Below are 13,413 nucleotides of genomic sequence, written 5' to 3' on the forward strand. Positions count from 1 at the left end.
ACTCAGACCTTAATGTCAGAGGGTGGAAAGGCAGAACCTACTGTCAGAAAAACATTTGCTCTTGTGTGAACTTATGCCCGCACTGAGAGTCCACAGCCGGATGCAAAGAGTCCTTTTCTTCCAGTCCCGCCTTGATTGGTCCCCCGCTTCCCTGGCATTCCTGTCTGCTTTCTTCACTCTCCTCCTTCTCCCCTTGGTTTTATTATCCTCCTACCCTGCCCCAGGGTCCTGGCTTTCAGCCAGTAAGTTTCATCCAGGCTCCTTCTAAGGAGTGTGTGTGTGTGTGTGTGTGTGTGTGTGTGTAGAGGGGAAGGGTTGGGATGTTCAGGTCCCTCAGACTGAAACTCTAAGCACTTTCTGATACTGAAGTGTGTATTTATATGCTAATGCAAGACTCCCCTCAATTAACCTAGATAGATGTATGGGGTATGAGGTGTGCTGGTAAGTGCCTGCCCTAGGAAAGTGGTGTGGAGGGGAGAGAACCCACCCTGTCACCCCTAGGCTAACACCTTCTCCCTGTGTGAGCTGAGCTGAATGAGCTATTGTTCCTTACAGCACTAGAGCCCCCAGAGCAGCCCATTCCACACTCTGGTGCTCCCCCAGTCTCTGCTGATGCTGAATTCCCCAGGAGGCTCTGCCACTGTTCTGGAGGGGGGAATATGCCTGTTCATGAGCTTAAGTCTCTCCCAGCACCTTCACCTAGACCCAGCATTACAACCAGTCTGCTCAGGCCCCTGGGCTCCCAACTCAGGCAGGGGACTGGGGAGAGGGCTGGTTGGGAATGAGAGATTATCCCCAAGCTCAACTGAGCACCACTCTCTGCCTGTCTGGCTTCCTTCACCAGATACCCCCTCCCTTGAGCGAGGCCTGTCCCCAAGATCTTCAATCCTCCTACTAGGCTAGGGTGCTCCATCTTCCTGCTGGGGCTGCCTATGACCCTGTGAGGTCCAGACTTTTCCCTGTCCTGGGGATGTGGATAAGACCTGAGGGCTGGGGACACTCTACTGAGGGGCACAGTGTTCTCCACTAAGCCAGTTAGCAGACTGGTGTTGCTAGGGAAATGTCTTCCCCTATCTGAGACAGAGTGGGAGAAGTGAGTACAGCATAGCAATTTTCCCAAAGCCAAAGGTATTCTTTCTAAAGGGCTGCTCTTTATTCTAAAGTTACCCTTCCTCTCTCTTTGTCTCTTTCTGTGTGTGAAAGTGTTATTCTTTTTATGATATTATGGTGATGGTAGAAAGTAGTGGTTTGTGGGGGGGTTGGTATATTTTTCAGTTTTTAGTTAACAAAATAAAAATTTGGTCATTCTAATCACCACTTCTTAAACCAGTCATCTGTTGATGGACACTTGGGATGTTTCCATGTATCAGCTACTGTGAATAGTGCTCCTATGAACATTGGGGTGTGTGTATCTTTTCAAATGAGATTTTTTATCTTTTCTGCATATATGCCCAAGAGTGGGATTGCTGAATCATATGGTAGCTCTATTTTTAGTTTTTTAAAGAACATCCATCCTGTTTTCCCTAGCTGGCTGCACCAATTTACACACTAAAGGGAAATTATTATTTTTTTTTAATTGAAATATAGTTGATTTACAATGTTGTGTTTATTTCTGATGTAGAGAATAGTGATTCAGTTATATATATGTGTGTGTTGATCCCCTCACCCTGTTTTGTTAATCCAAAACAGGTCAATCCCCTTTTATTTCAAGTATTAATTTCTTTCCATAAATCGTTCCCTTAGGAAGATGATTTTGCTTTTGTGAAAATATAATTTATTTCAGGCAATCTTTTGGAACTCGGACTGACTGTTGTTTATATATTATCAAAATTGTTTTCAATAAGTGGAAAGGATCAAGGTTTCCTATACTGAGGGGAACAGAAGAATCATCTTCTTACTCTATATTACGACACTGAGAAAAAAGTTTTCTCTGTAGTCATGGGATCAACACTTCTGTCCTGTGTTGGGAGCACTCCCAGTATTTAAACACCCAGAACAGGTATATTCACCTTGAAATAATGAGGCCCCTGGAGAAAGATGAATTCCAAATCTCCTATCAGCACATTCAAGTCAGCTGGCAGTGAGTATAACAGGCTTTTCTAGATACCTGGAAGTGCGGTGCTACTTACTGTAACCAATACCAAACCTGTGGCAGTGGCTTCTGAACTAGACTCAAGGCTGGAAGAATTTTGAGGAGCATCACAGAAAGAGCCAAGATTGCTTTGAATAGACCTTAGCAGATATATGAAAGCTAATGCCAGTGAGAGCTCAAAGGAAGTAAGGAACCTACCCAATCACCACAGGGACTATCTAAATCATTGTGAACAGACTGTTAGTAGAAATAAGAACATTAAAGGCACTGCCAGTGAGGGTGCAGAAGGACATGAGGAACATGCCATGGAAACTTGTTATACAGTGGCAAAAAACTTAGCTGAATTGTGCCCTGCAGTTACGTGGAAAACAGAAGTTGTAAGTGACAAACTTAGATATTTAGCTAAGGAGATTTCTAAGAGAAATGTGGAAAATGCCGCCTGCTTTCTTCTTGCTGATTACAGTAAAATGTTGGAGGAGATAGATAAATGGAGAAAAAAACCTGCTAAATAAACTATGTATAACGTAAGTAAGCCACAAGGAGATATTGTACAACATAGGGAATATAGCTAATATTTTACAGTAAGTATAAATGAAATACAATGTTTAAAACTTGTGAATCACTATGTTGTATACCTGAAACATATATAATGTTGCATATCAGCTATACCTCAATAAAACATTCAATTAAAATATGTAAAGGAACCAGGACTTGATGATTTGGGAAATTCTCAGCCTACCCAAATGGCAAAAGGGACTAAAATAAGAGACTCACTGTCAGGAAAGCCTGCTCTGTAGAAAGAGGTATGGGTACAGCTGTACAACCTTTTCCAAATTTCTCAAAAAAAAAAAAAAATCAGAAGGTCTGAGTATTCGGTCACACAAAAAGCTCCTTGAAGAGTTTGAGGGTGTGACTCATAGATCCCCTTGGCCATCTCATTAAAAGCCAAAAATAAAAATATTATCCAGGAAAGATCCACGGAGGAGCCTTCTGTCTCCCATGACACACATAGGAGACCCACAATTTTCTTGAGAATGTTATACCAGCAGAAACGCCACCTCTTAAATGGAAAGGGACAGAGAGAGTATGAAATGAAAGAAGGTGGTTGGACCCATCTCCACCCCACTCCCTGCCCCACCAGTTCTACAGGCCAGAAACAAGCTGATAAAACTAATCATCTACATGCATGTGTCACCTCTCATGAAAAAGGAAAGATGTTCTGGGAGGGAGTCAAAGCCCAAAGGATGAAGCTGCAAGCCAGAGATTATTTCCAGGGCTTGAAACCTAATGGAGTCTGCCTGGCTGGATTTCTAAATTTCTTGGAACTGGTAGTTCCTTTTTTCATTCCATTTTCTGGTTTTTGAATGGGAATATCTATAACTTTTAGCCTATGCCTATCATACCAATGTATTTGGGAGCAGGTAATTTGTTTCACAGGTGCACAGATGGAGAGGTATTGTGCCCCAGGAATCATACCCAAATCCTCACCTATACTTGATTTAGATAATTTAAATCATGAGATTTGGGACTTTTAACCTAGTGAGATTCAGATAAGGTTTTGGATTTTGAGTTGAGGCTATAATGGACTGAAATTTTTAAACACATTTGGAAGGGGGTGAATTTATTTGGTATGGAGTGAATGTGTGGGGCAGAGATGGACTGCAGCATGCAGAATAATGGCCTTCCAAAAATGTTTGTTTCCTAGTCCCCAAATCTGTGAACATGTTACCTTACATGGTAAAAGGGACTTTGCAGATGTGATTAAATTAAGCACCTTGAGATGATAGGGAGATTATCCTGGATTATCTAGGTAGGCCAAGAGTAATAACAAGGTTCCTTTTAAGAGGGAGGCAGGAGAACCAAAGCTGGTCGTGAAAGATGTTAGATCAGAAGCAGAGATTAGAGTGGTAGGTAGAGCCATGAGCCAAGGGATGCCAGCAGCTTCTACAGGTTGGAAGAAGCAAAGAACAGATTTTCTCCTGGAGCCTCCAGAAGGAGCCTGTGATATGTTACTTTACATGGCAAAGGGGGCTTGGCAAATATGATTAAGGTTACTATAGACTTTAAGATGGGGATAGGTAATTGTGGATTATTTGGTGAGCTCAATCTAATCACACGAGTCCTTAAAAACAGAGAATCTTTCCTGGCTGTTGTCTGAGAGATGTGATGACAGAGAAGAGTCACAGAGAGGTAATGTTGCTGGCTTTGAAGATGGGAGAAGGGGACCAAAAGCCAAGGAATATAGGCAGCCTATAGAAGCTGGAAAGTCAAGGAAACGATTCTCCCTTAGAGCCACCTGAAAGGAATGTAGCCCTGCTGTCACCTTGATTTTATTTCAGTGAGTTGGATTTCTAACCTACAGAATTGTAAGATCATAAATCTGTGTTATTTAATGCCACTAAATTTGTAGTAATCTGTTATGGCAACAATAGAAAACTACCAGGAATAGTGACCAAAGATGAAGTGGTATCTGGGAAGAAGAAAAAGCTTCTCTATCATTCCTGATATATCCTACCTCATCCAGGAAATATGAAATTCAGTAGAATTTCAAATATTTATGTGGTCATTCTTTAGATCCCACGTGTCTGACAAAAAATACATTCCTGGATTTATGTACTAGTTTTGTCTCAGAGTAGAATATACTCTGGGTTGAGCAGTTAGAATAGTGTTAAATATATATAGTGGATCTCCTAGAAAAATGTGCTGAATGAATAAATTAATGTGATCAAGACAGGCTCTAAAGGGGACAGTACTACTTGATTTTAAAGTGCTACTTAACACATCTTCCTAAGGACTGCTGATCTTAACGTCTTTTTGTTTCTAGTTTATGATGGTCACAACTCTATAAATAAGGATGCCAAGCTGCTTAAAGACTTAAACATATGACAAGACACTATAAACCTCTGAGAAGAAAACATAGGTAAAACATTATCTGACATAAATCTAAGCAATGTTCTCCTAGGGCAGTCTACCCAGGAAATAGAAATAAAAGCAAAAATAAACAAAAGGGACCTAATTAAATTTATATACTTTTGCACAGCAAAGGAGACCATAAAGAAAACAAAAAGACAACCTATGGAATGGGAGAAAATATTTGACAAGGGCTTAATTTCCAGAATATATAAATAGCTCATACAACTTAATAAGAAAAAAAACAAACAACCCAGTCCAAAAATGAGCAGAAAACTAAACAAGCAATTCTCCAATGAAGAAATACAAATGGACAATGGACACATGAAAAACTGCTCAATATTGCTAATTATTAGAGAGATGCAAATCAAAACTACAATGAGGTATTACCTCACACCAGTCAGAATGGCTATCATTAAAAAGTCCACAAACAATAAATGCTGGAGAGGGTGTGGAGAAAAGGGAATCCTCCTACACTGCTGGGGGGAATGTAGTTTGGTGCAGCCGTTATGGAAAACAGTATGGAGATTCCTCAAAAAACTAAAAACAGACTTACCATATGATCCAGCAATGCCACTCCTGAGCATCTATTCAGAGGGAACTTTAATTCGAAAAGATACATGCACCCCAATGCTCATAGCAGCACTATATACAATAGCCAAGACATGGAAACAACCTGAATGTCCATCGACAGATGACTGGATAAAGAAGTTGTGGTATATTTATACAATGGGATACTACTCAGCCATAAAAAAGAATAAAATAATGCTATTTGCAGCAACATGGATGGACCTGGAAACTGTCTTCCAAGATAAGTAAGCTAGAAAGAGAAAGAAAAATTGACATCACTTATATGTGGAATCTAAAAAAAGACAAATGAACTTATTTACAAAACAGAAACAGACTCACAGGTATAGAAAACAAACTCATGGTTACTGGTGGGGAGGAAGGTGGGAAGGGATAAATTGAGAGTTCGAGATTTGCAAATACTAACCACTATATTTTAAATAGATAAATAACAAGTTTATACTGTATAGCACAGGAAACTATTCAATATCTTGTATTAACCTATAATGAAAAAGAATACAAAAACAAGTATGTGTATGTATAAAAAAGTCAGAAACCTACCTTAAATAATGCTATCTTAATAATAAAAACCTTTTCAGCAACCCTCCTCCAAAATGCCAAGCTGTATTTTTTGATACTAGTAATATAGCTAAATCAATAATTTAAAAGATGCATAAAATCTTAATAGGAGAAATAAGTATTATATGATCAAACTATTTCAAAATCAGAATGTAAATACTTTTCAGTGTATATGACAAAAACCTTTCAACTTATTTGACAAAAAGATTTCTTAATGGCTATTGGTCAATGCAGCATCAAGAAACTGAAATGCAAATTTTACCAAATGATTTATCAAAAAGGGGTTTTGCTCATTTTTGTTTCTGCCCAAGAATGTTGTTACATTAACACTGAGCATGTAACAAAGTGGTTTGGCTGGATGTACAAAAGTTATCAACTTAAGCCAGACTTGCAACTAAAAATTCAAAACATACTTATCTCAAGAGCTATTCCTAGTCCAAATGTATCTATACTAAGGCTGGAAGATAGAATAAACCAAAAATGTATCTGGAAAAGTAATAAAAATAATTTGATTGTGTTCATGCTGGAAGTATTTTCCTTATTAACGTGGCACATCACCTTTCCTATCTGCTACTGCATGGCTCGGAACAATGCTATTTTAGTTGCTGGAGTATCACAGCATTAGGAATACCTGCTTCTCGTATCAGGCTTTCATCTGTGGGCTCTCTGGAAACAAAGACACAAGAACGAAGTCAAGAGTTGCAAATTCAGGATGGGAATGTACAATAAAGCCGGGAACATCTAGGATTCTGTGTGTACTGTTGAATCTTTGTATCAAGTGACTCTCAGCTGCTAACCTGATATGAATTTTTGTCACGGGCACTGTAGCGTCCGCAGGAACAACTGCATTAAGTACTGAGTTCTTCTTCGCTTCTGGGGAGGAAGACGTACTGACAATTTCAGGTGTAAGGCTTCCAAGTTTTTGCTTTCTCTACTAAAAAGCCTTGAGCTTTGTTCTAGGTTGTATGTATTCTTGATTTTGATGACCCTGCATATCCAAATTCACTTGGTCACCCTGAACCAGTTGCAGAAGCTCCAGGAGAATTTCTTTTGAAATCTTCTGCCATCAATAATGCCACTTTAAAAAATTTCTAATATAAGTTGCTGAGTTTCAGGCATGTGTGCAAAGAGAGCCACCCTTCTCTTAACAAATTCAAGATACTGAACATTTATTGGGTGACTGTAAGGTCTCAGTTCTCCATTATCTAAACTAAAACTGTTACGTCACAGTTTAAGCAGAATCTGAACATCTCGCAGCTAATTTTTTTTCTCATTGTTGTATTCAGACCGCTTACAAAAGGAATAATCCAATCTGTACCCTCCACCTGTAGATGAGTTAGATTTGTTACCACCTGAAGCTCTTGAGGCTAAATGCAGAGGAACAGTCCCATGTTCCCTTGCCTCTTTGCAAAGTTCATTCACAATTTGCCCAGTGGAAGGTCAAATTATATGTAATCCACTGTATCCATGTTCACTTGACCAGACCTTACAATGGAGTGATGTGGTAGTCAGCACATCAAGCAAATAAATGAACATCTCCCCAATAGTGGGAAAATGTTTGAGGTGGTATTCATGTGCTTTTAAAGACCGTAATTCTAGGTCTATCATATTTAGAAGATTTGCATTTCCATTCATCTTCATACATTTCTGCCAAGGTCAATTTATTTCTCAATACATCATCACTCTGGTTATTTTCAGATTTCTTTGCAAGGTCTTCACATTCTTATCAAATTCTGCAAATCCTGTGCTTTTGAGGGTCACAGCCCTGAAGATCTCCTTTTCTACTCTGTGGACTAGGTGCTGCCTTCACCATCTCTGCCAGCTCCCTGCCTTCTTATGCCTTCAATGTTTCTCCCCACCCACCTCACCCCCTTTTTTTCCTTCCTGTTTTGTCCTACCCTGAGCTTGAACAAATTTACTAAAGTCTTTGCTCACCATTGCTTTTGGCCTCTCCCTTTTCTTGGGCTCATTTTTCTTAGTATCGTTTTCCTCCTTTACTGCTTATTTCAGAGTAAGTCTGCAGGTGATAAACTTTCTGAGTCCCCTGTAACTGAAAAAAGTCTTTTTATTTTCACACTTGAATGGCGGTTGGGCTGTGTATACAATTCTAGATTCAAAGATATTTTTCCCCTGAATTTTGAAAAATTCTCTCCATTTGCTTCTTGTATCCTGTTTTTCAATGAGACTTAATGTGTATACGATTCTCATACCTTTATAGTTCATCTGCTCCCCCTGCCCCCATCTCCTAAGTGGAAGCTTTCAAGATTTCCTCCTTACCATGGCATCTGAAATTGCACCATAATAGAGCCACATTGTTAGCTTGAAAAAGGGATTCTAATTGGCATTTGGTGGGCCCTTTTGAACTGAAGATTCATGTTTTTTCTTCAATTTTGGGATATTTTGTTCTTTTACTTATTTGAGGATAACTTCCTTTCATATTCTTTCTTTATTCTCCTTCAGAACTTTATATTAACTGATACTGAAAGTGTTAGATCAACCCTCTGTGTATCTTAGCTTTTTCAAAAATAAAATACTTTGCATATTTTGTCTTGTGTTATGTGATAGAAAAATATACTTGCTCAACCCTCCCAGTCAGGCATGTACCCCTTTAGCTGTGCTCATTCTGATCATTCTTTTGAGGGGTTCTTGTTATTTCATATTCATGTTCAATTTTTCAGTTGATTTTTTAAAAAAATCATTGTGATATCCTTTTCTATCCAAGAATGTAATAATTATACTGAAGTCCTATTCTTGCTCTATGATTTATTTCACTGCATGAAAGTTCTTCTATGCATTGGATTTGATATGTCCTTTAAGATGTTGACTTTCTTGTGGGGAGGTTATAGCTCAGTGGTAGAGTGCATGCTTAGCAAGCATGAGGTCATGGGTACAATCCCCAGCTCCTCCAGTCAAATAAAAAAGTAAATAAACCTAATTACCTCCCCCCAAAAAAACAAAAACAAAGATGTTGACTTTCTCCCAACGTTTGGTAATTATTGGCTGGAAGCTTATCCTTTATTTCAGATTTCTGTTTGACCGTTTGTTCTCTCCGTTGTACATTTCTTAGCAAAAGGGTAATGAGAGCATGTCATGATGTATATCATACTCTTCTGTCAGTAACTGCTATGGGGGGCTGTTTTGTTACCTCATCTTCTGCAAGTGGGTGATTCCTTTTCCTCCTATGTATCTAGTCACCAGGAACACTGTCCTTTCTCTCCATCTAAAGATCTTATATCTACTGCTCCCACCTGAAGGCAAATAATCCTGCTGGAATTGGACAAGAAGGGGGAGTGTATGTTGAGTGGTTGACATGCTGTGGCATGCTGAATAATCAGTGCCCTGTTGGTGGCTCCTGAGCCCAGGAGCTTCCAGGACCCACCCTCTTTGGGCATGGAGGGCCCTTGATGCTGTTTTCAACTCCTGTGGCATTCTACTGCTGTGCACATTTTGGGCTGTGGTTTTCTTCTCTGATCAGTTTCCACCTGCCATCGTTCTTTTAGGGATACCTCATGGTTTCTGGTCCACCAAGGGTTCTCATTGTTGTCCAGGATGATTATGAATTTATCTACTCATTTTTACATCTCTTCTGTTATTTCTAACCTTTTGGGATGGGAGGGAGAGGCTGCAGCATGTATTCAGTTTTGGACCAGAACCATCTCCCATCGCACTGTCTCTACCATGCATCACATTTGTGATAGGCAGCATAATGTCCACTTCCCTTAAAGATGTCTACATCCTAATCCCCAGAACCTGTGCAAATGTTATATGTACATTTTAAATTGACACAATGTTACATGTCAAATTTATTCAAGTAAATATGTTATGCTATATGGGGAGGGAGAATTAATACTGCAGATGGAATCTACAAATTGTTAATCTACTGACCTGAAAATAGGAAGATTATCTTGGATTTTCCAGGTGGGCCCAATGTAATCACAAGAATCCTTAAATGTGGAAGAGGGAGGCAGAAGAGTCAGTGTCAAAATGATGCGATGTGAGAAAGAATCACTCAGTCATTGCTGGCTGTGAAGATGGAAAGGGGCCACAAGCTAGGGAAGCAGGCAGCTTCGAGAAGCTGGAAAAGACAAGAAAACAGATTTTGCCTTGGAACCCCTAGAAAGGAACAAAGCCACTCTGACACTTTAATTTTAGCCCAGTGAGATCAATTTTGGATTTCTGATCTTTAGAATTATAAGATAATAAATGTGTGTTGCCTTAAGTAACTAAGTTTGGTGTAATTTGTTACAGCAGTAATAGGAAGCAGATACAATGTTGGGATGTGATCGCTGCCATCTCTTCCACCACACTGCCAGCTCGTTGAGAACAAGAGGCATACTGTCATTGCCTGTATTTACCCGGAATCAGCACAGAATCTAGCACATATTCAGGGCTCAGTAAATATTTGTTGAAGAATGAAAGAATGAAAGGCTGCTCTAACTTTGAGGTTCTACAAAGACTGAGATTCTAAAGCAGCCTCTGCCTTTCCCCTTCTCCTGGTCCTGGAGACCCTAAGCCCTCTGATCTCTCTCGTATCCTGTTTCACTTTGCAGGTTTTATTGCTATTTCACTTGCAGTTTCTCTTGTCATGGACCGTTTCTCTCCTCTCTCCAGCCCTGTGTGTAGGCAGAATTGAGATGAAGACACTTGTCACATAGGTACCTGATTTTGCCAACTGGCCTTCCCTGGGTTATGCCTGGAACAGTGACTTTCTCCTCCTCCCCGAGATTCTGCCTGCTTTCTTCTCTTCTCCATAGGTGCCTCCACTCACATTTCCTATCAGATTTTTGCTCTTTTCCTATCAGCTTGAATGGGGAATGTATTTTTCATCTCATCCTTTTCTTTCTGTGTTCTGAATTAAGAACATGGCCGATCGTTCTTATAGCCCTTCTTAACCCCTTTCTCAGATGATTTCATGGGTTTCCAGGGTAGACAATTAAAGGCACTCTCTGGTGACCTCAGGTTTACTATGAAGCCACTCAGGGAATCCCTCAGTGTATTTTGTGCAGAACTGCAAATTCCTCTTGGGCTAGGTGACCACATCTGCCTCTGGGTCACTGAAATATTGTTATTTTGTGGCTTTTCAGTCAGCCACTCTCAGGCTCCAGCTTCTCTGATTTCACACTGAACTTGGCTTCTGCCTCTCCAGCTTTCCCTCTGTGCACCTCATGTTCAGTCTCTCCCGGAACCAGGCTGGATGGGCTTGCTTGGTCACGGTCCAGTGCAGAGCTCTCATGCTAGATCTCCTGCAATGCTGCTGATTTGCTTTTGGTGATTCAGCCAATTCCTGGGCCAATCTTTTGTGGCTAGGTCTGGCAGCAGAACCGAGAGACATGATGTGTGGTTACTTACGTAGACAGAACTGCCTCTGATCACTCAATCCTGGGGCTGTTGGGGCCAGGCACATGGCCTCCTCTCTAGTACAAACTGTTTTATCAAATCTAATTTTGGAGGTAATACCGACACCTCTTCATTCTCTTCCATGTGCCCCCTCCTTCCTGCTCCATGAAGATACCTAGTTGACTGAACAAGTAAATGATCTAATTTCATCCTCCCTTCCTACAAAGAAATTTCAAGTGTGAATTTTTCATTTTGGAGAAATCCTTAGATCTCAGTCATTCGATCTGCTCCAGAGTGGTGAGGTCCAGATCCAAGACAATGGCTCATGTCCTAGAAATGAATTATTACTTCTGTTCCCCTGTGGGCAACAGTCCAGGGGATTGCATGTTCTATGGTAGCAGGAACAAGCAAGATTTGGACCAGGATGCTGAAGTTTATATTCTCTGGTAGTTGCTCTTGTGTCAAGACACTCTTTCTTCCTTTCCCTCCATCCCTGTTGCCTAAGCTAGTAACCAGCACACCTTCCCTTACCCCTTTGGTAACAAGCATTTTGCAGATGTTACCCCAGGAAACTTAGGGGTGGCAGGGAAGCTACCAGTAGCAGCTGCTTACAACTCACTTCTCTCCTCACACAATAACGTGGGGGTGAAGCCTGATGCGCATTTCTGATTTTAGGTGGAGTGTTATTCTTTGGGAATAAAACTCAAAAGAGTGTAAGAGCAAGATATCATGGCATTTATTTGAGAAACACAATTTCATTCATGGTAATATGAAATTGTGCAGTAGTAGGGCATACACATATTACTTTTTAAGGACAATTTCTTTAAAATAGCATTGCATGCCTTTTAAAGATAATAATTCTTTAAGAGGTGAATTTGAACTTCAAACTTCAAAGAGTCCTTAGATTTAATTTTTAAAACAATGTTTATCTCTTTAATCCTCCTGGAATTTAATGTGTGTGGTGTATATAAGGGAAGGAGCTTAGTTTTTTTCCTGATGCATAGCTAGTTGTTCCAAAACTACTGAACACTCATTTAAACTATTAAAGTCAATTTTATTGTGGATAGTAAAAACAAACAAAAAAATTGCCATGTAATCTTAGTTGTTTCTGTCAATATTTGTCTATTTCTTTGTCAGTATCATGCTGCTTTGGTTATTGTGGCCTTATAGGACAGTTTGCTATCTGACAGGGCAAGAAGTGCCTCTTGTGCTTTTTTCCTCCACAAAGTTTCTTGGCAGTGCTTGTGTGTTTAGTCTTCCAGAGGAATTTTAGAATCAACTTGTCAAGTTCCAAAATCTTCCCATTGAGATTTTGATGGAAATTGCATTAATTTGACATTAATATAATATTGAATCTTCTCATCAGGAACATGTTATCTTTTCATTTACTTAGGCCATTTCTAATGTCCTTAAAGTTTTCTGATTTTCTTAGTATCGATATGGCTTATTTCTCAAAATGTTCTAGGTATATACTCTCTCTTTCTTGTTTCTGTTATGGTGAACGGAATAACTTTTTTTCCTTTCACTCTCTAAGTTTTTGAAAAGGTTTTGTCTTAGTCCAGGTTCTTATGGTAGCACTTTACAGAAATACATGGAAACTAACTTAGGGGAAAAAAGGGGATGGGGTGGGGAGAATTCTTTGGAAGGTGGCCAAGGCCTCCTCTGCAGGCCAAGAGCAGAAAGGGGAGTGGGCCTCCCAGAGGGCTGGAAAAAAGAACTGTATAGTCTCTTGTTGCTGCTTCTCTCAGTAGATGTTTTCTCTCTCTGCAGTTCAGTTTTCTTTGCTGCTCTTTGTCCCCCTTTCACATTCAAGGGGCTGCAGAACAAATCTGGCTACAGGGGCTACCCATATGGTGACAAACTGTGGGCTCTGGAGGCACCCCGACACTGATTTCAAAGCATTGCAGTGTCAGAAACTTTAAAAGAAT

The 13,413-nt window shown here is 40.0% G+C and overlaps 1 pseudogene; it reads right to left on the reverse strand.

Annotated features, from left to right (window-relative positions):
• Positions 1-7,228: 7,228 nt before the first annotated feature.
• Positions 7,229-7,961, reverse strand: LOC102525199 (UBX domain-containing protein 2B pseudogene; annotated as a pseudogene).
• Positions 7,962-13,413: the final 5,452 nt, after the last annotated feature.

The sequence above is a fragment of the Vicugna pacos genome, chromosome 5 (genome assembly GCF_048564905.1).
Source record: "Vicugna pacos chromosome 5, VicPac4, whole genome shotgun sequence".
Lineage (NCBI taxonomy): Eukaryota > Metazoa > Chordata > Mammalia > Artiodactyla > Camelidae > Vicugna > Vicugna pacos.